General features: G+C 43.7%; 1 protein-coding gene across 1 annotated transcript in view; it reads left to right on the plus strand.

Annotated features, from left to right (window-relative positions):
* Positions 1-1,632: 1,632 nt before the first annotated feature.
* The window catches only part of ZNF407 (zinc finger protein 407), a 445,422-nt gene continuing 422,624 nt past the window's right edge, over positions 1,633-24,430 (plus strand). The window contains exon 1 of the mRNA XM_077752692.1: positions 1,633-1,687. The gene's annotated coding sequence lies outside the window, so the exon portion shown is untranslated. The remainder of the gene's footprint in view (positions 1,688-24,430) is intronic.

The following is a 24,430-nucleotide window of genomic DNA, read 5'->3' on the forward strand; positions in this document are numbered from 1 at the left end:
TACAAGACCAGCACTGTGAATATAGAGGTTTAGAAGATTATATTAGTGAGTGCTACGTTTTCAAGTAAATTCTAAGTAATCTTCAAGTGAACTCTTTGGAGACAGAATCTCGTTTTTTTCTTATCTTTTACCAATGATATTTTCATTTATGTTTTTACCTGTAAATATCAGTTAATGGTAGAAACATAACATTGACAGGATAGCTGCTGTTCTAAGGAAATTGTTTTTCATGTATTTCTCTAGAGCTTTTAATGCACTATTACTAAACTAAGTCGGCACGGCAGACTGGAAAAAGGTGACTGGAGTTTAAAGCTGAAACTCACCTTTATTAGCTGCGTGATCTTGGGATGGTTATTTGACTATTTCAACCTGCAATAGCCTACCTACCGTGGAAAACAGACATGCGAACTCATATCGCTTACAATGGGAATTTGACCAGATACCACCTGTATTATTCTAAAAAATGTTAAAAATTCTCATCACCTAAATATTTGCATTTTTATAAAAAAGAACTGAGTGAACCGGAACTTGAGAGATGATGTGTTTTAGAAAACCTATCGCTATTACTATAAGGCCATACTTTTAAAATCCCATTTGCTTAAAATTCTCTTTATAAATATGAACCTATTATTTAACAGATTTCCCTAGCAAACCCGAGCCCAGGCGGGGTGTCTGTCACTGCAGTTTTCTAGCTGTGGTTTTCCCTGCTAGACTCTGGGTTTCCAAAGAAAAGACCGTGAAGGGCAGGTCCGTGCGGGCTCCCGCACGAGGATGGGGCGGGGGGTGCTGTGATTCCTACAGCCGGGTCCTGCCGGCTTTGAGGGTCGTCGGGCCCTGCCATTAGGGTTTACAGAAGCAGCCCGTGCGGGGATGCTTTAAACACGAAGAACTTCTCAGCTTTTTAGGCCAAACCGGCGAACCACCACCCGCGGCTTCCCCGCCTTCCCGCTGGGTCAGGATTCGGCTCGCGGCTTCCCAGGGCCTTGACTCTGAAGGTCCCTTTCTGGAGTCACCCGAGAGGGTCTCCCCGCACGCTGGAGCTGCGCAANGCCCAGGGGCGCCGGGCGCCCGCCGGCCCCTTCCAGGCCGGGGATAGCCGGCCGGCGCAGGCCTCTGCGCGCCCCGCATGGCCCAGGCCACGTCGGTCTCCCGCGCCGCCGTCGGGGCACTGCATGGCCGTCGGGCGCGGGAGGAGGGGGGGGAGGGAGGGGTAGGGAAGGGCCAGGACTGCCAGGGAGGCGCCCCCCCAGGGGCCCTTTGGAAATCCCAGGGGGTGGCATTCCTGCTCGGACACCGCCAGCTTCCCAGCCTGACACGCATCTCCCCTCGTTTAGATTGACTCCGTCGGCCTTCCGTCTTCCTCTCCGGGGGAAGGGCGGGACTTCCGGTTTCATTTCTGAGTGGCTTCCAGCAAGAACTGATGAACTGAAAACAAGACGGCACACGGGTCTGCGGGCCAGTCGGGGCAGAAGCAGAGAAACCGATGTGGGCTTCACGAAACCAGTTCCGATATTCTGTTTTTTGGTCGTGGTGTCCGGCGCTCGGTCCACGACGGAGTCGACCTGGGAACCGCCGGAAGTCGCTCAACGGAGAGACAGGAAGTCCCTCCCCTTCCTCCCAGAGGGAAGACGGTGAGCCGGAGGAGTCAGTCAGAGGGGCGAGCAGGAGCGATTCCGTCGGCAAACAGGTAAGTTATTCTCTGGCNCTTCCAGCCGGGGAGCGCGCCCCGAGTGCGCTTGCCCGCTTTCTGGAGCGGAGTCTGGTGGAGGTGGTCCTGGAGCTGCTGACCCCTGTCGGTCGTGTTGAGTTTTGAGTCTCCCTCTTATTTCGTGGGGGAGTTGAGGAACACGAAGGGCATCTTGGCAAGGTTGGCATCCATTGACACGTGTAGGATTTATATTTATATTGACACGTGGGTAAGCACAGCCCTGTTGGTGACTGAGGTGCAGCCTCACAGCCAGGGCCGGTGGGATCAGTTACAACAGGCCCTCGCTTCGCGCTGAGGGGTTAGTCCGCTCGGGACCCCCGTGAAGGGAGGAGCACTAACTAGTGGATGCTGATGACGTCATTAGGGGAGCCTACTTGATGTGTGCTCTATAAACTTGGTTAAGCACAGCAGTCTTCCAGAGTAGCAATTGTTGTTCCCTGTTTAACTGCCAATTAAAAGCCAGATTAATGTGGCCAAAGTGAACGTCAGAATTAAAATCTTGAGATTAAATGTGACCAAAGTGAACGTCAGAATGAAAATCTTTGTTAGTCCTTTTACACGTTTATTACACTCGAGTTACTCACTCCCGTTGGCTCTCCAGTAGCTGGTGTCTTCTGGGTCATTTGCTAAGGCAGGTGTGATTATTGCTGGAAACAGTTGCTACTGGTGTCTTTTTAAAAACTTCTTTTTTTTTTGATATAATTTCAGAGGTATAGAAAGGCTGCAGGAAGGGCGGAGAGATCCCCTGGTATTCTGCCAAATGGCCTCACCTCTGCCAACACTGGTGCCCGCTTTTTCCCAGACTCCACTCTAGCTGCTGGGGTTCTAACACACTGCCCTGGAGGGCGTCGGGGTCTGGCTGAGGAGACCACAGAACAAATACGGTGCCTTTTGCTAAGTGCTACCATGGGGGTAGGGTGGGGGAGCACCGAGCAGATGGTCTGACCCTGCCTGCGAGGAGCAGCCAGGGCTTGAGGCTTACGGGGAGTTAGGTCTCCAGGATTGGTGGCTATTCACTTGCTCCATGAAACATTGGTCCCAACATTGACTCTGATGAGGTTTGTGTTGTTAGGGGAGAGTTCTCTAGCCTATAAAACAGACCCTCCTCTTCCTCTTTCCCTTATCTCAGAGAAGACATTGGTGTCACAGGTATCACGATTGTGAGAAGACTACCGCGTCGTAAATCCATGAGTAGGAGAGGAAATTAAGCTGTGTTTCTTACGTAGCAATGGAAGTGTCTAAATCTATACATTTTAAAATTCTTTGTTTTTAAACTTATTAAAAACTTCTTGTCTGAACACATGTGTTTTTTTTTAAAATTTGTGTTTGTTTATTTTTGAGAGAGAGTGCAGGTGGGGGCAGGGCAGAGAGAGACAGACAGACGGACAGACAGAAACAGAAACAGAACCCGAAGCAGGCTCTAGGTTCCAAGCTATCAGGACAGAGCTTCACGTGGGGCTTGAACCCACCAAATGTGAGATCATGACCTGAGCTGAAGTCAGACACTTACCTGACTGAGCCACCCAGGCAGCCCAGATCACATATGCTCTTTATGCACAGACAGGGACACAGTTCCTCTGAACTATCACCTGGTGTGTGGGATCCACGCCAGACATTTGAGTGAGTGTCCTAGCTTGGCTGCGGTAACAAAATACGATAGCCTGGGGGTGTGAAGCCACAGACGTTTTTTCTCGCAGCTGGGCACACGAAGTCCAGGGTCAAGGTGCTGGTTCCTGGTGAGGACTCTTCCTGGCGTACACAAGCCACTTTTTGCTGTGTTCTCACATGGCAGAGAGCGACAGAACTCTGGTCTTTCTCCTTTAAACAGATTTTCTTTTTTAGAGTTTATTTGTTTTGAGAGAGAGAGCGAGAGCGCACATGCACAAGCAGGGAAGGGGCCGGGAGAGTGGGAGAGAGAAGAGTCCCATGCCAACTCTGCGCTGTCAGCATAGAGTCTGACACAGGGCTCGAACCCATGAACCATGAGATCATGACCTGAGCCACCCAGGAGTCCTGCTCTTGATTCCTCTTGGAAACCCTACCCTCATGACCTCGTTTAAATAAAATTACCTCTCAAAGGCCACACCATCACATTGGGGATTGGGGATTCAGCATATGAATTATGCAGGACATAATTCAGTCTATAGTAGATGGATTTCTTGGAGATGTTGTCATTGTGTGGGATTCCTCCTACACAGACTTGACATGGAACTAAATAGGAAACCGTAGAATCAGCATTTCTATAGCTTTGGTTAACACAAACGTAATTTTATCTAAATAAATTATTTTAGATAGATATGATTCAGAGACCAGTTGAAGAAAAGAAGAAATTTTAATTGTTTCTTTTTTCTTCTAAATTTATTTCTGAGAGAGAGAGAGAGAGAACGAGAGAGAGCAGGGGAGGGGCAGAGAGAGAGGGAGACACAGAATCCGAAGCAGACTCCAGGCTCTGAGCTGTCAGCACAGAGCCCGACGTGGGGCTCGAACCCACGAACTGTGAGATCATGACCTGAGCCGAAGTCGGATGCTTAACCGACTCAGCCACCCAGGCGCCCCTGTTTCTTTCTGATGACAAAGAAATATGTGGTGAAATGCTGTGGTGGTCTTTTCACTTTGAGGCTTTAGAGGAATGAGTGCTTTCCTAGATTGATCAAATCTGGGTCCAGGGACTGTGGCAGTGATCTGTTCCAGTTCCTTCCTTGTCCTGTAAAGAGGCTGAGCCCCCACAGAAGGTGAGTAATCTGTCTCAGAGATTAGTGACAGAGCAGGGATTAGAGTCAGGCTTCCTGATTTACGGGCCAGTCCTTCTGCTTCCATCAGTGGTTCTCAAACTTGGGGCGCATCAGAGTCACCTGGGGAGCTTTGTGAAGAAACACATCCCCGTGGAGGCTCTGGGTTTGCGGGTCTGGACTGGGGCTGAGAAGTTGCATTGCTGACAAGCTCCTCCCGGGTGATGTTGAAGCTGGGGGCTCTGAGGTCACACTTTGAGAACCCTGGCCTGATACGATGTTACCTTTGCTCTCTTCTAAGAAGAGAGTAGGTAAATTCCATGGGCTTATACCAGTGTAACCCCCTCCCCCAGTAGTCAGACAGGTTCCTTAATTTTGTCCTATAAACAGCAGTGCACCAAAAACATAATGATTCCATGGGAAAAAAAGAAGGACTAGAAATACAATATTTCTCAGAGAGAGTCATTTTAGCACTTTTAAGGATAATTTTTGGAGTTAACTCTAGAGGTCAAAACCACTTACTGCCGAAGGGCGTACATGAGAAGTATGAGTGCCCTCCGTCTTAACAACATTTACACTAAGGGTGTCGGGATTCATTGCTAGATTGTGTAGGATTGAAAAATTATTTCCAGTTTTGTTACTCAGTGCTTTTCTCTGTTGTGTTCTAAAGTGTTCATTTCTTATACATCAAAATTTTATCAGGCTCTAGCACAGTTAGAGTCCATAAACGTAAGCTGAATTGAATTAAACAAACATTAAGGGAGAAAATAAAGTAGGTTGTTTATCTGGAGAGATGTCAGTTCCCTAGGAAAGATATGAAATAATTACACTTTATTTAGGTCTTATTTGGAATTATTGGGGTTTTTTAAGCACAACTTTGGAGGATGTAGCCTATTTTTATGTTAGTTAATGAGTGATCCCTGTCATACCTTTGTATCATTCAGCTGAAATGATTTGTTAACACTTTATACTTTGAAATAATTTTAGATTTATAAAAAAATTGCAAAAATAGTTCAGAGAGTTCCTGTATACCTTTCAACCAGCAGCTCTCGTTAACATCTTATGCATCCATAATGCAATTATCAAAACCAGCAGATGATACAATTATTATCTGAGTTTCACCACAGATGTCTTTTTTCTGGTCCAGGGTCCAATCCAGTGTCCCCGCGTTGCATTAAGGTGTTCCATCTCCTTAGTCTCTTCCGGTATGTGATGGTTCCTTTTGGGTTTCTTTAGTTTTCATTACCTTCACACATTTGAAGAGTGCTGATTATTTTGTTGAATGTCCCTCAGTTTGGATTTGTCTGATGTCCTTTGATGATTAAATCGAGGGTTAAGCATTTTGGCAAGAATACCACAGTGGAGAAGTTGTGCCCTGCTTAGTCTTATACTGGGACATGCATATGGCAAGACAGGATATGTCTTGTCACTGATGAGTGTTGATTTTGATTTCTAGGTTGGGGTAGTGTGTGATATCTGTGCTCTAAATTTAAAAATGTTCCCCTTGTAATTAGTGAGTTTCATAACTTTACCAATTTTTGGTGCAGAAATTTAAAAGGAATGAATGTATAATGTCAGAATCCTTTGAGCCCAGCCCCAATTGTGAGATGTTTCTTATCTTGGAAGGCTTAGACACAAGCATAACAGGGAAAGGGAAAAGTGTAGACTCTTGGAAGAATGGTTATTTGCTCAAGAACTTGTACTCGATTTTAGTGCACCTCGGTTTTGAATTGGCAGGAATGGAAGCAGTGTGTCCCACCTCTTTTGCTGTGGTTCTGCAGTGTCTCACATTTGTGTGAGTGTCCATAACCGCACTGCGTTTCTTCAAGTTCTCCCTGGACTCTTTCTGTGGAAGACAGATGCGCTTCAGTCCGTCACCGGGCAGTCGCTCTCAGTGTGCTCCCACTTACCAACGCTTGCTGGTCCACAGAGCTGGGCGAGTGTGTTCTGTTTGTGTACCATGGTGAAGGGCTGGTTACATTACACACACACAGACACACACACACACACACACACACATTGTCTCTGCTTTCAGAATGCATGTGCCTTTACAGTCCTAACCAGAGTAAGTGAAGTGTTAGGTGTCTTGTCTGTCTGCCCGCAAAACCTTCAGGCCCCTTTGATCCAGGGAATGGATCTCCTTTTGTTTACCAGTGACTTGCTTGGTACTCGGCACACACAAGGCACTTGATAAGTACGTAGGAGTAAATGAATATTTATATGTGCATTTTGTTAACTGCTTTTCTTGTGACCAGAGTATTGCGGACATCTCTTCATACGAGCACAGCTGTGTAATCTGCGGTGCCCCAGTATGTGCGCCGCAGCGGCCTCACCTTTACCCATCGTGCATCCTTGTATATTCGTTTGTGTGTGACTTTTGAGTTATAAAGAACTTCGTGGTAAATATCCTTAAGTATGTACTTTGTCCAGTTATTTCCTTAAATAAATTCTGTAGAGAGTCATTGATAGCCCAAAGAAGACCCCTGTTGTTAAGGCTACGTACGTACATATACGTGTGTGTGTGTGTATACACACACACACACACACACATATAGGGTGTGTGTGTGGAGGGGGGGGGAGAGAGAGAGAGAGAGAGAGCGAGAGAGAGAGAGCCCGCAAGTGAGTGACCACAAAATTACCCTCTAGAAAGGTGTATAGATTTATATCCCAAGTGATACTATTGAGAATGACAATTTTCTTACACTTTCTCAACAATGCTTAATTCTCTATATTTTTAGAAAGAGACCACATTGAGTTCTTTTAAGATTTTTAAAGATTCTTCCTGGAGTGTGGTGGGTTCAGGATCATAGTCTAATTTGTTAATAACTTTCCATACTTTCAGATTTTTCTTTGCATCAGTGAGAGAGCAGAATAAACCTGGTGAAGGAGTGGTTAACATCTAATCAGTGTTTCTCTTGAGGCCCTTTTTGTATCCTCCTGAAGGTTATAGTTGGCTGTGTCTGTGGCCTTTACCAGACAGGAGACTTCCTAAGAGTGGGAAGCATTTCTAAGTCACATCCTTCACAGAAATCAACTACAGGTCAATTAAAGCCTTAAATACAGAAGGCAAAACTGTGAAACTTGGAGAAGACAAGGTAGGACAATAGTTGTATGACTCTGATACAGGGAAGAGGTTCTAAAATCACAGAAGGTGCAAACCATAGAGGAAAAGATTGGTAATGCTTGACAATATTAATATTGACAACTTGTGTTTATTAAAGTAAACCATAAAGGTGAACAGATAAGTGTCAAGTGAGAATAGGTATGTTCAGTACAGATTACTGATAAAAGATTAGTATCAGCAGATCAGTAATTACAATAGAAAAATGAGCAAAGGGCCCCATTGGCATCTCCCAAAAGAGGAAACCCAATGCAAAGATTTTCAACTTGGTTAGTAATTGGGAGGGGCAAATTAAGACCAAAATGGTATATAGTTTCATACACATTAGGTTGGCAATCATGTACAAATCTGGCAATATCTGTTGTTTGGGAGGTGAGGAACACCTGGAGTGCTTACAAACAACTGGTGGGAGTGTACATTGGTGTAATAACTTTGGAATTTTCTAGTAAAATTAGAGATGCATGTGCCCTTTGACCCAGGAATTCCATTCCTAGGTCTTAATCCTAGAGTAGTGCTTCTAAATTGTGTTCCCAGTATTTCTTGGGAACTTGTAGGCAGTTTTGGGTCTCACCCTATACCTACTGAATCAGACTTTGGGGATGGGCCTGCTTAACAAGCTCTTCGGGTGACTGAGTGCACGCTCAAGTTGGCAGACCACTGCCCTAGAGAAACTCACGTACTTGAGTGCCTGACAGCATGTACAAGCATGCTCACAGTTGCTCCGGTCAAAGGAAAAAGCCGGAATCAGTGTCCATCACAGGAGAATGGATAAATTCTGTTATATTTCTATAGTGAAGGACTATACAGTAGTGAAAGTGAATGGGTCTTAGCTACGTGCAGCACCAATGATTAGTGTCAGGAATGTCACTGGGGGAAGAAAAGATACTCCCAGCATAACGCATACAGTATTTTTTCCTTTTTTTTTTTAAGTTTAGAAACGTGCAAAACAAAATTGCATATTGTTTAGAGGTACAGATTTGGTAAAGTAATACAGAGAACAGGTACATTACAAACACAAAGTTCACATTAGTGGACAGCTCTGTAAGAAGACGTAAGGTGATGGGGCACCCAGAGGGACTTTAAAGATAAGAATTTCATTTTCTTAGGCTGTGATCTGTACTGAGGGCTTTGTTTCATTGTGCTTAATACCTTGCATATATTAAAATTGCTTTTTGTATCTACTAAATATTTAAACATTTTTAATGTTTATTTATTTTTGAAAGAGAGAGAGAGACAGAGAACGAACAGGGGAGGGGCAGAGAGAGAGGGAGACACAGAATCCAAAGCAAGTTCTAGGCTATGAGATGTCAGCAGAGAGCCCCATGTGGGGCTTGAACTCACAGACTGTGACATCATGACCTTTGCGGAAGTCGGACACTTAACCGACTGAGCCACCCAGCTTCCCCTATATCTACTAAATATTTAAAACACAAACATTTATATATGTACATACGTATATATGTATATGTATATGTGTGTGTGTGTGTGTATATATATATGTATTTTTTTTTTTTTTTTTCCTCTCTCTCTCTTTTTGCAATGTCTGTCTGGCCAGGGACTTTGTATGAAAAAGATACGATGGAGTGATTGTGGTAAAGATGTGCTTTTGCAGGATTAGGGTATAAAATTACTTTCATGAGTAGAGATTTCAAAAAGGAAATTGGTTTCAATGATAATGATTGGCAGTACTTGCTGGGCGCTTACTAGGTGCCACGCACATTGCGTGCAGAGTTTATCTGTCAGCTGAGGACATGTGGGGATCGAGATCACTCCTGCAGAGGAGGGGAGGTGCCTGTGGGCACCCAGCTGTCTGACTCTGAAACACCCTGTCCGAGGAGGTTAGAGCTGAAGGCAACCCGACAAAACAGAGTTAGGACAGAGAGTGTTGGAGTCATGAGAGAAAAAGGAAAAGTCAGAATGGGGGTGTAGAAGACCCTAAAAGGGACTGTTTACCCCATTTGCGAAGTTACCTATATTTTAGGTTTGTTTTTAAACCAGTGTACACGACTTTATCATCAGCAGGTGGCAAGTCCCTAAAGCAGAAAAAGTAATTGTGTTAGTTCTAAGGATTTGTCTTCCAGTTCATTAGAAAGTGGTATCATGCCATAGGGATTGGGAAGTCATACTTTTTTGCTTGGGTAATTGGTTGCTAAAAAGGGAGTTTTGGGGAAATCTACGTTTGCCTATTTTTTTTTAACCTTTGATAATTTTTTGGCTGTCATATTTATCCCATATTATGAGGACTTTTCCTTAAACATTGATTATACTGAAAACCTTATTTAAAGCCATCATGGTATGGCAGTCACTCCCTGAAATTAACAAGTGTAGGGAAAACAAATATGTGGTTCTAGAAGCCCTGAGTCAAATGACATGTCCTATGGCACCAAATAGCACTACCATTTTTGTTTGATATTCAGAGTGCTGAAATTGTCTAAACCAGGAGACCTGTCAAACATTTGTAATTATGTAATGTCATACTTTCTAGCAAAGTCAGCTCTCACTAAGAAGTTGACAGCCTTGAAAGTCCTTCCAGAGCTGGGATGTCTGCATTTCAGACACACGGATTGCTTGTCAGAGATCCCTTATGGGCAAATGTAGAACATAGGTTTCTTAAAACAGATTTTAGATACTTCATCTCTTCTAGTCCTGCTGCATTTTGCTAAAGCTCACATAATCTCAGTCTTAATTCTTGGTGCTTTTCACTGTGTTTCATGTTCATCCTGAACTTTTATTTTCTCTTAAATGCTGTGCTTTTTTCTTCCATGAAAAAAAAAACCCTCAACAAAATCCCAAGTGATACTAAATAAAAAGAAGTAGGGTAATAAGAATTATAATGGGAAAAGACGTTGTTTCACACAGTCCAACGTTCTTGTCAGCTACTAAATACGTGGAAACATTATATTTTAAACCTAGAAGAAGCAACAAGCTGCTACTTTTGAAGTGTATAATCCACGTATGATTGCTGCTGACTGTATATTATGGATCAGAATTTGATATATAATTATTGGATCCGTTATTATAAAATGAGGAGTCATAGTTATAAGAGTGCATATAATTATAAAACCATTAGAATTTAAACTAAGGTGGTAATGTACTTTTAAAAATAGCTTAGAAAATTTAGATCATTAAGGAGAGTTAGTAGAAATTATTGTCTTAAAAAAAAAAAATGAGATCAAATGGATTTCATTAAGAATCTTCTGGGTCCAGAGGCATCTGGGTGGCCCAGTGGGTTAGGTGTTCAACTTCAGCTCAGGTCATGATCTCACAGCTTGTGAGTTCGAGCCCCACGTAGGGTTCTGTGCTGATAGCTCAGAGCCTGGAGCCTGCTTCAGATTCTATGTCCCCAGTTCTTTCTGCCCCCCACTGCTTATGCTCTGCCTCTGCCTCTGTCTCTTTCAAAAATAAATAAACATTAAATTTTAATAAACATTTTAATAAACATTAAAAAAAAGAATCTTCTGGGTTCATTATGTGATTTTCCATATAGGTGGTGTTTAACACCCTAGGCTTTCAGGGTATAGGTATTGGTTGAGGCAGTGTTTGCTAAAAGTGACATTCAGAATATATATATATTTATTTATTTATTTGAGAGAGGGAGAGACAGAGAATCTCAAGCAGATTTCACATTCAGTGCAGAGCCTGACGTGGGGCTTGATCCCACAATATGGGGACCATGATTTGAGCCAAAATGAAGAGTCCAGTGTTCAACTGGCTGAGCCACCCAGGCGCCCCTCAGAGCAATTCTTTGTGGTAAATTATGACATAGGCGAATGACTTGGGGGCCTCTGAGGGATGACGTGTTTAGTGCACACACTTACTCTCCTTCCTGGCTCAGCTTTTTCTCTCCCCTTTCTTTCCTCTTCTGCACGTCAGCCCCAGGTCCTGTAGATAATGTATTGGTTGTTTTGAAGGGAGGAGGGACTTTCATCCAGTAGGTCCCAAATCTGCCGCATCAGAATCACTCTGGGAGCTCTTTACAACTACAGACTTTTGTCCTCACTCCAGACTTCTTAATCAGAGTCTCTCTGTCGGTAAGACCAAGAGTTCAAGCTTTGATGATAAGGTGAATTTGTAGGCGATTGATACTGTCCGTAACCACCTTGGTCTACACGTGCGGAGGTGATGGCTCCTGGGATGCGCTTCAGGGGTAGTTGTACATCTCAGGGTTTTGTAAGTCTTGTAGCCTGAAAGCCTTCCTCAGTGGTCAGATGCTCAGCAGTATGATAATCTCTGGGTTGGCGTGTGGGAGAGGGACAGGCCGCCCACCTAAGTCAGTTCTCTCTCTGCTCAGAGAGGGCTGCGTGTTGCAGGTCACACTCTTCAGACTTCCTGCCAGCCAGGCAAGGGTGAGTCCCATGGGGATGCCACCTTGGAGCGTGCTGCGTTGTTCCAGCGTGTTCGCTTCTGTCAGCCAGACACAGGGCGTCAGTATCCAATGCAGATATTTTGTGTGTCTGTAATCAGTTCTTACTATAGACCAGATATAAATGCTGTCTTTATACTCTAAACAGTCATTCCTTTATTTCAATCTAATCAGATTAGAGAAGAAATCCCAGAACCAAGTCAGAAAACTTCTCTAGAACCACTCTGTACAGAAATTGGTGTCAGGATTCCTCAGAGAAACAGAATAGGATGCATGCATATATACATGTACACGCATGTGCACATATATATATACGTATACGTACATACATATGAATGTGGCACATGCATACATGAGCAGCTTTATAACAGGGGTTGCCTCATATGACTACAGTGGCCAAGAATCCCATGGTCTGCTTTCTGCAGCGGGGAGAAACAGAAAAGCTGGTGGTTTAATTGATTCTGATTTTTGAAAGCTCAAGACCCAGGACTGTGAAGGCAGGAGAAGATGGAAGTCCTAGCTCAAGCAAAAAAACTCAAAAAACAAAAAGCAACAAATTTGCCTTTCCTCTGCCTTTTTGTTGTATTTAGGCATTCAGCAGATTGGGTGACGCCCACCTACATTGATGAGGGTGATATTTACTCAGTCTCCCCTCCGGAGACTCCCTGATGGACACACCCAGATATAATTTTTACCAGCAATCTTGTCATCCCTTAACCCAGTTGACACGTAGAGTTAATCATCACTGTCCTTTTTGTCATTTGACCTAAAACATCCTAATAGGATTTTCCTGCCATCACAGAATCCAGTGTGAGAACAGATATTGGATTTAGTTGTCTTGTCTTCTTTGCTTTCTTTAACCTGGATGTTTCCATAGTCTTTATCTGTCTTTTATGACATTGACATTGGTGAAGAATGTAGTCCTCCCCACTTTTTTTTCTTTCTAAAATAAAATATTCCCTACTTTGTGTTTGTCTACTGTTTCCTCTTCGTTACCTGGAGGGTTTGTGCTCTCAGCTGCAGTGATGGGGGTGGGGGGTCCCGTCTTTCTCAGGGTGTTCTGTCTGGAGTTGTACCATGTCTCCGCCCTGCACTGATGATGTTAATCCTTATCACCCCGCCCCCCTGCCCCCAGCAAGGTGTTGTCCATTTATCCACTGGACAATTACTGAGTTTGTTTGTTTTTTATTCTTTCTTTGCAGCTGATAAACAGTTTGTGGGGAGATGCATTAACACCACTCAAACATTCCTCACATCAAAATTGTCCCTAGAGTTAGTATCCAGTGATGATTCTTGCCTGATGTGATCTTGGCCAGTGTGATTGTCTGTCTCCTTTGCTCCTCTGTATTTACCTGTAGGCCCTCAGCATCCTACTGTGAACAGAGCCAGCCTTTGCCCATTGGTTCATTCATCTGTCTGTGTGTCTCCCAGTTATGGATATGGACTTATCCGTTCATACGTTTAGTGGTACTTAATTATTACTTATTTTGGTGCCCAAATTGTCCCAGATTTGGCCAGTAGAGGCCTCTGCCAGCTGCTTCTTGTGTCTTTGTCACATCATTAAAAAAAAAAAAAACTTTTCTCCACTTTCTGACATAATAAATAAAATGCTCCAGGCCCATCTTGTACAGCTACCTTGTCCCAGCCCTAGAATCTGCCATGTCTTGAGGAGACCAGGTTCCTTTTAGTGGGGATGGTGTTAGATAGACCTGGGTGTTATCAGTGTGTGTTTCTGCCCTCCCTCCCTTCTTGAGTGTCAGTATGAGGTCCCTGAGCAATAGGGAAATTTCTTTTAACTCTCTCTCTCTCTCTCTCTCTCTCTGTCTATCTTGTCTGTCTGAGGGGGGCCATGCATGTGCACAGGGAGGGGCAGAGGAGAGGGAGAGAGAGAATCTGAAGCAGGCTGCATGTCCAGCACTGAGCCTAGACCACCACCTCCCTGGGATCATAATCTTTGCTGAAATCAAGAGTTGAATGCTCAGCCAAGCAAGCCTCCCAGTTGCCCCCCAGGTAAATTTCTTGGTGTCCCTGAGTGTTTCAGCAAACATCTCTGACTGTTAAAATAAGTCCCCCTAACTTTCCTTTTATTTATTTTGATTCTGAGTTTAGTCTAAGAACCACAGTCATAAATGTATTTCTATCATAGGACTTCTTTTCTTGAGAGTGGCCATCAATTTCCATTACTTCAACCACACATAGAGATTTTTCTAAAGCTTCTCTGTCATTCTCTTCACCCCAAAAAGTAATATCCTTTAGAAAGTATAGAAAAATGCCAGGAAGAGGAAAAAAAGTTACCTATAATTTTGCCACCCAGAGGAAGAAAACTATTAACCTTGGTATATAAATGAACTTGGTTAGAACTGCATCCCTTTAGAAAATTTAATACTGAAGGTTTTTCTCCTTTCTAAATATACTTTCTTAGCACTCACATCTTTTATACCTAACAATTTATATTCCAAGTGTCTTGAGGTTTGATAGTTCTGTATCATGTGTTAGCTTATTGACATTTGGAATTACAGTGTTTTTCAGATTTCTTCCAAAATTAATCGTTTCAGTCTTTTTTCCCTGCAGTTTTTTGATGAGCCATTGTACCCCTGCTCTTCTCAGTGGACCCGAGGAAGCAGTCTCGGCAACAGCTCTGTGGAATGTGTCTCTAGATGTTTTCTGTTACATTCCCCCAAGATTTGCATTTTGGAAATCCTCTCTTTCTGCCTATTTTTCTGCTGGAATGGAAAAAAAATTCCATTCCTAAGAGAGAGTTTTCTATTGTTGAGTGTTGAACAGCAGCTTGCTGTCACTGAGGGGCTTCTGGGTAAACTTAGGGGGCTCAGCCTTAGGCCTTCTCCCGCCTTCGGGACGCAGCCGCGGAGGCTTGGGGAGGCCCTGGGTCCCAGGCCTGTCTCTGGAGTGCTGGGGATGCACACAAAGACTTCCTCCCTTGTACTTTCATGTCCTTGCTCACTGGTGTTTAAAATGTTCAGTGTAAACGGATTACGTGTTTCTTTTTATTCTCCTACTTTCCTCAGTTTTCACGTGCTGTGTGCTTCATTCTCTTGCCTTTTGAAAAAGATAAAAGGCAAATTGAGGAAAAATATACTAACTTTTATCATGGAATGCTGTTTTTAATGGCTGCATTATAAATTCTTGAAAATAAAAAGGTCTAATGGAAACGCTTAATGAGAAAGTATAGGGGCTGCATCACGTGTACTTCCCCCTCCTTTTTTTTTTTTTTTTTTTTTTTNCTAAATTAAGTAAAGGATATAAATTCTGTTGTTTCAGTTTTAATATTTCATGACTGATTTTATAGATGAAATTATATTTTACAATAAATAGGAAGAAGAATTTATACAGCCTGTTCTATTTGATGTGAAACAGCAAATCCCATTTCTCTGTAGTTGTAAAGAAAATTCATTATAATGTCTTTAGTTGTAAGAGATGGTTTCATTGTGATTAGTTACATTGATAATAAAACAACCTTTTCAAATGGCATAAGATACCAGTGATCCTATGTGTCTGCTTTTAATGGCATTGAACTTTTTCATTCTCTGTTCATGGAGTCTTCATTCCTTTCTTTTATCCCATTTTCCTGTTCCAATAAGAATTTTATTTCTTTAAAATAAATTTTAAAAAATTAGATGGAAATTCTAACAAGCATTGATTTTTAAAAATGCTTTCTGGAAGATATATTAAATTTTAACTTTTTGTGTAAAATATTTCTGACTACAAAAAGATGCATTTGTCACACATGGTTGATATAAGAACGTCATAAAATTAACTTTATTACTAGATCAATTTAACGTATTTGGAAAATAGTACTTGAAGTGTAGGAAGATTAAAAAAAAAAAGCTCAGGTAAGAAGGCTGAGCTACTTTAGTAGTTTATTTTTGTCCCACGATTTGTTGTTTTATATTGCTTTTTGTACATTTTCATAAATAGTGTTGGAAAGGTGTGAATCTTTGGTAATGAAAGGGATGATGGTCTTTCTTTTTCTGTTGTGCTCACTGTGTTTGATCTCTATTAATAGGGATTTTTAGTGATTGTTTTAGCTCTAAGTAAGCAAATACTCTTAATTCGTAACTCATAGGCAAAATTGACTTGGGTATTTGAAACAGAACATGGGTATCTCTGGAATAGAAACAAAGTTCTGGTTTGACTTGAGTGAGTTTTTTTTGTTTTCCCTCATCTGATAGTTTTACTTTACTCCTGCCTTGTGGTCTGGGGGGTCCCATAGCTCTGGTCTGCTTGTCTTCCGTGTGTCCTTACACTCTGGCAGGGGAAGGTTCTTTCTGGGATCACGCTAAACATGGTATGTGAGATACTTTGGTGTTGGAACTTAATCAGGTATGAGTCCTGTGGCCAGAGACCCCCAGCTCTCCTGAGCTTGGATGCATCCTGCCAGGGAAGGAGGTAGTCACAGGGCCGGTGGCGGTACCTGTGCTCACTGCATGGGCTGCCTCGTCAGGTTGGGGACTTGTGAGTGTAGGCTGCTGACGTTTTTGAGCCTGGCTGGAAAGGAACTCCCTGCTACTGTTAGTGCTGGTGCCGGCTGCTTGCTACAGATGGAAGGTGTCTTCGTCCACAAGGAGCCGGTTTTCAGGGATCATTAAGACATTTCTTTTATTCCATACAAATCTAAGTTTAAGACTCTACCTCATCTCTGTATTAGCTCTTTAGTAACTCTTGGTTCTATCAGTGTTTCATTGTAAGCTGCGTCAGACCTGTGTTTGGTAGCGGAAGAGGCAGCCGTGTAAATGTTAGGCGCTTAAAGTGCTAAAATCTTCTCACAGAAGTTCCATAGGAATTCTGCTCTTGGTGTGCATTTCAAACAGTCTGTTTCCATGAAATGTACTGATTCCCTCTCCCGCTCCTTAGTCTTACTGTGCTAGCACAGAAGAGTCTTCTTAAAGGTTGGGGCACATAAGAAAGGAAATAGCTATAAAATATACAGGAAGGAGGCTGAAATTGAGCCCTGTCTATTGACAAGGTGGACAGGAGAGAGGAGGACATTCTGCTAGTTCTCTGTTGCTATGTAACAAATCCTGTCAGAACTCAGTGGCTTTAAAGCGGCGAGCATCTGTTGCTCACAGTTTCTGTGGGTCAGGAAGGTTCTGGCCCCAGGTGTCTCCAGCAGTCGGGCTTCTGTAGGGGCTGTGGTCCCCTGTGGTGTGGCCTGGGGCTGGGTGAGCCACGCCAGCGGGCAGGAAGGAGCCCGGGTCCTGTCTGGCACTGGGCCGGAGTCAGTCTCGCCCCGTGGGCCTCCCCACCCAGGGCCTGCGGTGGTGCCCTCGCTCCAGGGGTGCTGGAGAGGGGCGCACAGAAAGCTCCTGCCTGTTACGACCGGGTCTCCGCAGTCGGACACCCTCTTTCCCACTATTACTGTCCCTTGCGAGCAGGTCAGCGAGGCCAGCCCACGCTTAGGGGAGAGAATCAGGTTTCATCCTTTGAAGGGAGTGTCAGAGAATGTGTGGACTCTTTTTAACCACTGCGGGCATCTTCCTGGGTGGGGAAATGTCTGCGCTTACAGACTTATTTCTTAGGAACGCGTTGCAGCCTGTTCTCTGGACACTGGGGACGTGAGCTTTACTGGAGTGAGGTGTTCTTGCGCTGGCCCAGTGTGGACACACCCGTCCCTCGCGGTGAAGCTGCCCCAGGCTGTTGTCCTAGTGACTAGGTGCTCTAACACTTAGGATAACTGGCAGTTATGCTAGTAGGTGGTTTTTAGGCTGTTAAATTATACTCTGTTGTCAAGGAAGAGTTCATTCAAATCTAATAGGCATTTTCATAGAAAAGTGACTTTTTTCTTTGTAGGATCAGGTACTTTGTCTAGGGGTCTCTGTTCCAGAGACACATATGGACTTGGAGATGCTTGATTCAGTTAGGTAGTAGTAGAACGGTGAGACTGCTCTTTTCAATAAAACGTCTAGTTGGAAGTGGTAGGTGGAAGAGATGGGGTAGTCCGCTGGCTCCCATTTATTCCCGTCTCGTTCAGCTCCTAATAAATAGGCTTGTAGGAAGTCTCACCGGCCTCACCCTGTCCTTTTGGGAGGAGACCGTCCCTACTGTATGATCTTAATGGCTTCTGGAGTTCATCCTTTTCTGAACTCCCCAAATGGGAAGGTCAGAAGACCGTTGGGAGTTTGCACACATGCACGTGTGTGTGCGCCTGCTGTGCTGCACACACGTGTCCCCCACGGTGATTTTACCGTTGGCCTGGTGCCAACACCTGCTGGCTTCACGCCGCACGCACCACTGATTGGGGTGAGCGCAGGAGGGTGAAGGGTGAGCTTCCGTGGGGTGGAGGCAGGGAGAGCTGGTTTCTAGTTCTAGAGGTGAGAGTGCGTGTCTGTGAGCGTGTGTGTAAGAGCGTGAGCACCGCGAGCCTGGCTCAAGCTCCCTTAACGTGTCCTCGTCAGAAAAGAGGAAAGGGACAGAGAGAGAAGTGCAGATGGGATTGGGTTGAGTGAAGGGTACAGCCCCGGGCAGGGGAGGCAGGAAGGTCCAGTAACTCTTCGGTTTCTCCGTTAGTTCCTGAAGCGCTTTCTTTAAAATCCTGAAACTTCCTGTGAGCACTGGCCACCAGGTGTCCTCAGAAGGCTGCTGTTGATTTGTTTTGTTTTGTTCTTAAAAAGTATATGAATGTTAAAAAAAAAAAAAAGGAGAAGAGTGTTTTGATTTCTCTCTTATAACTTTTAAAAGAATTTTAAACCATAGCAGGGACTCTTGGTTAGAGCAGGAACACTCTTTCGTGACAGATTCTTGGTGAGTGAAATTGAATATCATAAAGTTACGTGTAGCTCACTTTTTTCTTTCTGTTTCTTTCTTTTTTTTTTTGTCAAGGAACAGCTAGTTGAGAATTTGGAGAATTTGGATGAATAGATACTATAAACGGAATTGCCTATTTGAAAATCTTTGTGGGACACTGAGGATATGTGTTGAATGGTACTTGATGGTTTGTATAGGAAACATGCTTTAAGATTTGTTGAAATAATATATTCCATTACTTTAGTGTAAACACCTACTAGGTCTTCTGAATCCTGAAACCTTACTCTGGGAGGATAGCTGAGGCCCATTTCCTTTCTGCAGACAAGAGGCAGACGTTTCAGGGGCGCCTGGGTGGCTTAGTCGGTTAAGCGTCCGACTTTCGCTTAGGTCATGATCTCGCGGTTCGTGGGTTCGAGTCCCGCGTCGGGCTCTGTGCTGACTGCCAGCTCAGAGCCTGGAGCCTGTTTCTGAGTCTGTATCTCCCTCTCTCTCTGACCCTCCCCTGCTCATGCTGTCTCTCTCTCTCCTAGAAATAAATTAAAATATTTAAAAAAAAAAAAAAAAAAGAGGCAGTCTTTTCAGAAGAAACCGAGGTTAGGCTTACTTGCCCTGAGCGCTGGCAGCGAGTGCCCTAGCCCCTGCTCTTTGCTTTGTTCCTGAGAGAATTAAAGATGGTTTCTTGTTGCCTTTCAATGAATGTTTGTTGAGTGAATGAATAAAATTCGCCTCCAGAGAAATGAGCCCTTAAACTATTCTAGTTGGGTGAGGTTTGAATTCTCTCCCTCATCTCCACTGGCTGTTTGGTACTTGTTCCAATAATCGTTGTGATGAAGGCTTTTCTTTTTAATTTATGCTGGTGTAAACTTTCGCGTTTCTGTTTAATCCTCTCTAGATCACTTGAAGCTGTTTGTTAAATCATCTCCCACAGGCGTCATCCTGGTTCGGGGCCCTTACTTAAACGGGAAGGGGCTCTGCCTGTACAGCTTCTCTGCCTGTGGTGCGCCCTGCACTCTGTAATCGTCCCCGGGGCGCTGCCTTCTGCCGACTCCCCATCAGCGCCCTGAATACGATCCGACTCTCAGTTCACAGCCCTGCCTGACGTGGCCTTGGTGGGTCCTCTGCTTCTGTTTCCCGCCGCTGTGTAGTCGAGAGCCCGCGCCGGGCCGTCTGGACAGCTGACGGGCCTGCGTGGCGGGTGTGGAGTGGCTTGGCTTCCGTGTGAAGCATGTCACCCTTCCTACCTGCGCCGTCAGGAAAAGAAAACAGCAGTTTTAGTTTCCTCAGGGTTGAGCTCCAGTGCGATTTCTGCTCTTTTCGCCAAATGTACTGCCTGGAAGTATGATTCCTTTATTCGTTTCTACAGCTCAGTCTTAGCTCCTGTCGCCCGCGTTCACATGCGAGCCTGTGTTAGTTCCCGGGCGTGTGTGTCACCTGGCTCCTGACAGACCCCGAGCCTGGCGAGGGCAAAGACGGCGACTGGCGCTCCCAGGTCCTGTCACGGAGGCGCCCAGTGTGTATTTGTTGAGTGTTCGATGTTCTTTCTTGGTTGTGAGATGCTGCATTATTTCATTACTTTAAAAAATCAGTTGGGAAATAGCAAGTATAAAAATATTTTCTCCTTTTGTGTTAGAGTTTTTGGAGCCATTATATGGAAGATGATAAAGGGTCTCAGCATCGTGCTTCTGCATATCGATGCAGTTGTCACTCTTTTGTCTCAAAAACTGTGTCAGGTGCCATCATTAGAACATTCTCTCTGAATAGATGCACGTGTGCGAGTCCTCCCTGAGTCCGTGTCCGTCGTAAACATGCTTCTGAAGAAGGACTCCTTCTCGTGTACATGGTGAGGCAGTAGTAGTGCCATGTTGTAACAGGAGGAGGTGGTTGGACTTCTCACTGAGGGGAAAAGAAGTCATACCATTTTAGACAAAGCATTAAAAAAACGTTAAACATAAGTTATGTAATGGACGTTTTCAAACATGTACATATACAGATGTGTGCAAAAGTTAACAGAATAGTGTATTGAATTTCTATGTCACTGTCATCCAGCCTTCATTGTTATCCGCACATGGGCTTCATGTGCCCTTCTCCCAGACTATTTTAAAGTGTCTCTCACACTTTTTTCACTTTACCTATAAATATTTAGAGAAGAGACATTTCTTATATCACAATGAGGTATTCGTTTATTCTAGTACCTTATATGTGCTTGGAATTGTTCTAGGCTCTTGGGATATAAGGGTGGAAAAAATAAACATTGTCCTTACTTTCCATCATGAGGAGGAAGAAAATAAACCAGATACATAAATAACCAAAGAGGAAAAAAATTGATGTCATCAAAATTAAAAACTTTTGCTTATCAAAAGACATTAATAAAATGAAAAGGGAGAAAATACTTGTGAAACATATATCTGACAGGTGATTATATTCAGAACACATACGTAAGCCTTCCAGCTCAGTCGTAAAATAGACAACCTGTGTAGGAGGTGGGCAGAAGCCTAGCGTTTCATAAAGCACGTAACAAGGTATTCACCATCACTAGCCGTCAGAGAAATGCAGATTAAAGCCACACACACCTACTAGAATGACTTAAGTGTAAAAGACTGACAGCATCAAATACTGGCAAGAATGTGTGGATCAGTCAAAACTCTCGACACTGGTGGCTGTTTAAAACAGGTACAGCCACGCCGAAGGTCCTTCAGAGTTTCTCACAGAGTTAGCGTGCCCATCGGCCCCCGTGGCGCAGCATTGCTGTGCCTGGGCATTTACACAAGAGGAATGAAAATGTGTTGTCGTAGAAAGACTTGTACAGAATATGCAGAGCAGCTGTATCATCACAGCCACAGGAGGGGAAACAGCTTGGGGGTCCACCAACAGAATCGCGGTGTATCCATGCAGCAGGACACCGCTCAGCACTGAAGTGGAATGCGTTGTTAACACATGCAGCAAAAACACTGTGTTGTGCAAAAAAGGCCGACTCTCCTTCCCACAAAGGCCTCTCGTGTGGTTCCATTTGTATGAACTTCTAGGACAGGCAAGGCTGGTGGATTGCAGAAGGACCCTGACAGTGGTTGCCTCAGGGATGGGGTGTTACCAAGGACTGAGTGTGAGGGGCAGGAGACAGTTTTCTGGAAAGATGGCACTTATCTGTCTTGATAGGAACACTCATGAGGGACCCCTTGCAGGTCCCTCTTGAGGTTTCTCTTTCCGGTGCCTCTGCTCTCTCTGACTCTGCCCTGTAGACTCTCGCTGTCCCTCCACTTTGTGGGAAGACTCCCGGGCTGTGTCTGGGATCCCGGATCCTGTGCGGTGGCCTGGGTCCTTTCTCCAGGCAGTAAGCTGGGACTCCCCGTGTTGGTATCTCATCTCTCTGTCCCTTGGTTTCCGATGTCCAAAGTCTTATGCTGTTGTTTCATAGATTTTGTCTGTTTTTCTTCTTCTTCGGTCGTTTCATACATGAGAGTAAAACCAGTCCCTGTGACTCTTCTTGACTAGAAATGGATGTTCTAGAAGAGGGATGTTCAATATTTCCATTAAAAAAATTGTCTTACCCTTTACAATATGTTAATCTCTGCTCTACTTCCAGTATCTACAACCAGGAATACATCTACAACCAGGAGTACTTGGCATGTAGTAGACACTGGGTGACGTTTTTGGAACAGATGCATGATTCATTCCCCCCTCACCCCCCGTTTATTCTTTAATTATGAAGGTTGAATGGCAAAGCCAATGCTTTATTTACAGGTGCCTTGTCCCTTTTCTAAAAGGTCCCTTGGAACCACTCGTTTCTTGATCCTTTATAAACAGTGAGCTCTGTAATGAGACTGGTATGGGAAATGCATATGTGCTGAGAGTCCTATGGTAAAGAAGCTTTGGTTCAAACCAGAGTTTTCTGAGCATATTTGACTAGGGATGTGTTTTTCTTGCCTAAACATCTATTTAACCTCTTAATTTATTTTACCATACTGAAGAAATGGTAAATACCTTATAAGTGTAATAAAACTATGTTATTGTATTGTAATACAGTAACAAATATAAGATGGTTTTGTATCATAGATTATATATGACAATTTATGTATTTTTAAGCAGCTTTTTTGAGATATTCACATACCATACATGTTATCCATTTACACTATAGTCTAATGGATTTAAGTATATTCACAGACAGGTGCGACCATCACAGTAAGTTTTAGAACGTGTTCATCTCCTCAAAGAAATCCCGTCTCCTTCAGCAGTCACCTGCTGTGTCTCTCCCCTCCCCCAGGCCAGCGGAGCCACTCATGTGTTTTCTGTGTCTGAAATGTGCCTATGCTGGACATTTCCTATGAAAGGAATCCTGTGGTATGTGGTCTTTTGTAACTGGCTTCTTTCACTTAGCATTTCTAGGGCTCACGCATACTGTGGCAAATGTCAGTACTTCATTCCTTCTTGTAGCCGAATATTCCATGGTGTGGATATGGACATATCTCATTGTGTTTTTCCATTAATCCACTGATAAACATTTGGGTTGTTTCTACCTCTTGGCTATTACGAATAATACTGCCCTAGACATTTGTGTACATGTTTTTGCGATGACCTATGGTTTATTTCTCTTGGGTGTACACCTAGGAGCAGGATTGATGGGCTGTATCATAATCGTCTCAGGGTCTGCCAGACTGTTTTCCAGAGTGATGTCATCGTTTCCCACCCACTGGCATTGCACGGCTCTCATCTCTCCCCGTCCTCACCAACGCTTGTTGTTCTATGACGCTGGATTCTGGCTTCCCTGGTGAGAGTGACGTGCTGGTTATGATATTGGTCTGCGTTTCTCTAATGACCATTGATAGAGAATCTGTTTTCGTGTGTGCTTTTTGGCCATTTGTGTATCTTCTTTGGAGAAATGTATATTCTCCTTTGGTCATTTAGAAATTGGTCTGTTTTTCTATTACTGAGTTGTTTAAGAGTTCTCTCTATATTCTGGATTAAGTCCTGTGTCAGACAGATGATTTGGAAAATGTTTTTTCCATTTTATGGTTGTCTTTTCTCTTTCTTGATCGTGTTAAAGCTTATGGTTGTTTGAAATTTTTAATTTTGACAAAGCCCAATTTAGCTACTTTTTCTTCTGTTGTTCATGCTTTTGAGTCGTGTGTGTGTGTGTGTGTGTGTGTGTGTGTGTTTTTTCATTTCCCACTTAAGCAGAGTCAAAGCAGCAGCCTTCATTTGGTTTGTCATTGTTGTGAAAAAAGTAGTTAAAATAGTTAAAAATAGTTATCATTAGCTTGAGGCCATAATATGTGATGGTTTTTTGGTCACATCAAATCAAATAGCATTTGGCTGAAAATTCCAGTCCTGGTGTAAAGTAAATGGAAAATGATATGTTTTAATTGAATTAAACAGCATAATGAAGAATAAAATCAATATTATTGATTTTAAAGCATTTTATTCAGTGAAATTTTTTTCTCCCCCCAAAGTTTGCTTCATTAATCCTGCTCTCCTGCCGACATTTCTGTTTGTCCTTGACCTTCAGACAGTACAGCAGGCCTGTTAGGTGAGGAAACGGGTGATGGACAGTGGGGACAGGAGTGGCTTTTCATTGGCTTCAGGGTTTGAGCAGGAACAGTGATGTGTGATGAGAATGTGCATATTGTTAGTTAGGATATATTTAGGAAAACCGTGGTAAGGCTCTTTGCTGTTGCGGGGGAGGATGAAGCCGTTGTTCTTTAACTCTGGTCCTTTTTCCCTGGGGCTTGGGCTTCTGTTGGGAGGCTACCGAG

This window comes from Crocuta crocuta, unplaced genomic scaffold, assembly GCF_008692635.1.
Source record: "Crocuta crocuta isolate KB4526 unplaced genomic scaffold, BGI_CrCroc_1.0 scaffold101, whole genome shotgun sequence".
In the NCBI taxonomy this organism is placed as follows: domain Eukaryota; kingdom Metazoa; phylum Chordata; class Mammalia; order Carnivora; family Hyaenidae; genus Crocuta; species Crocuta crocuta.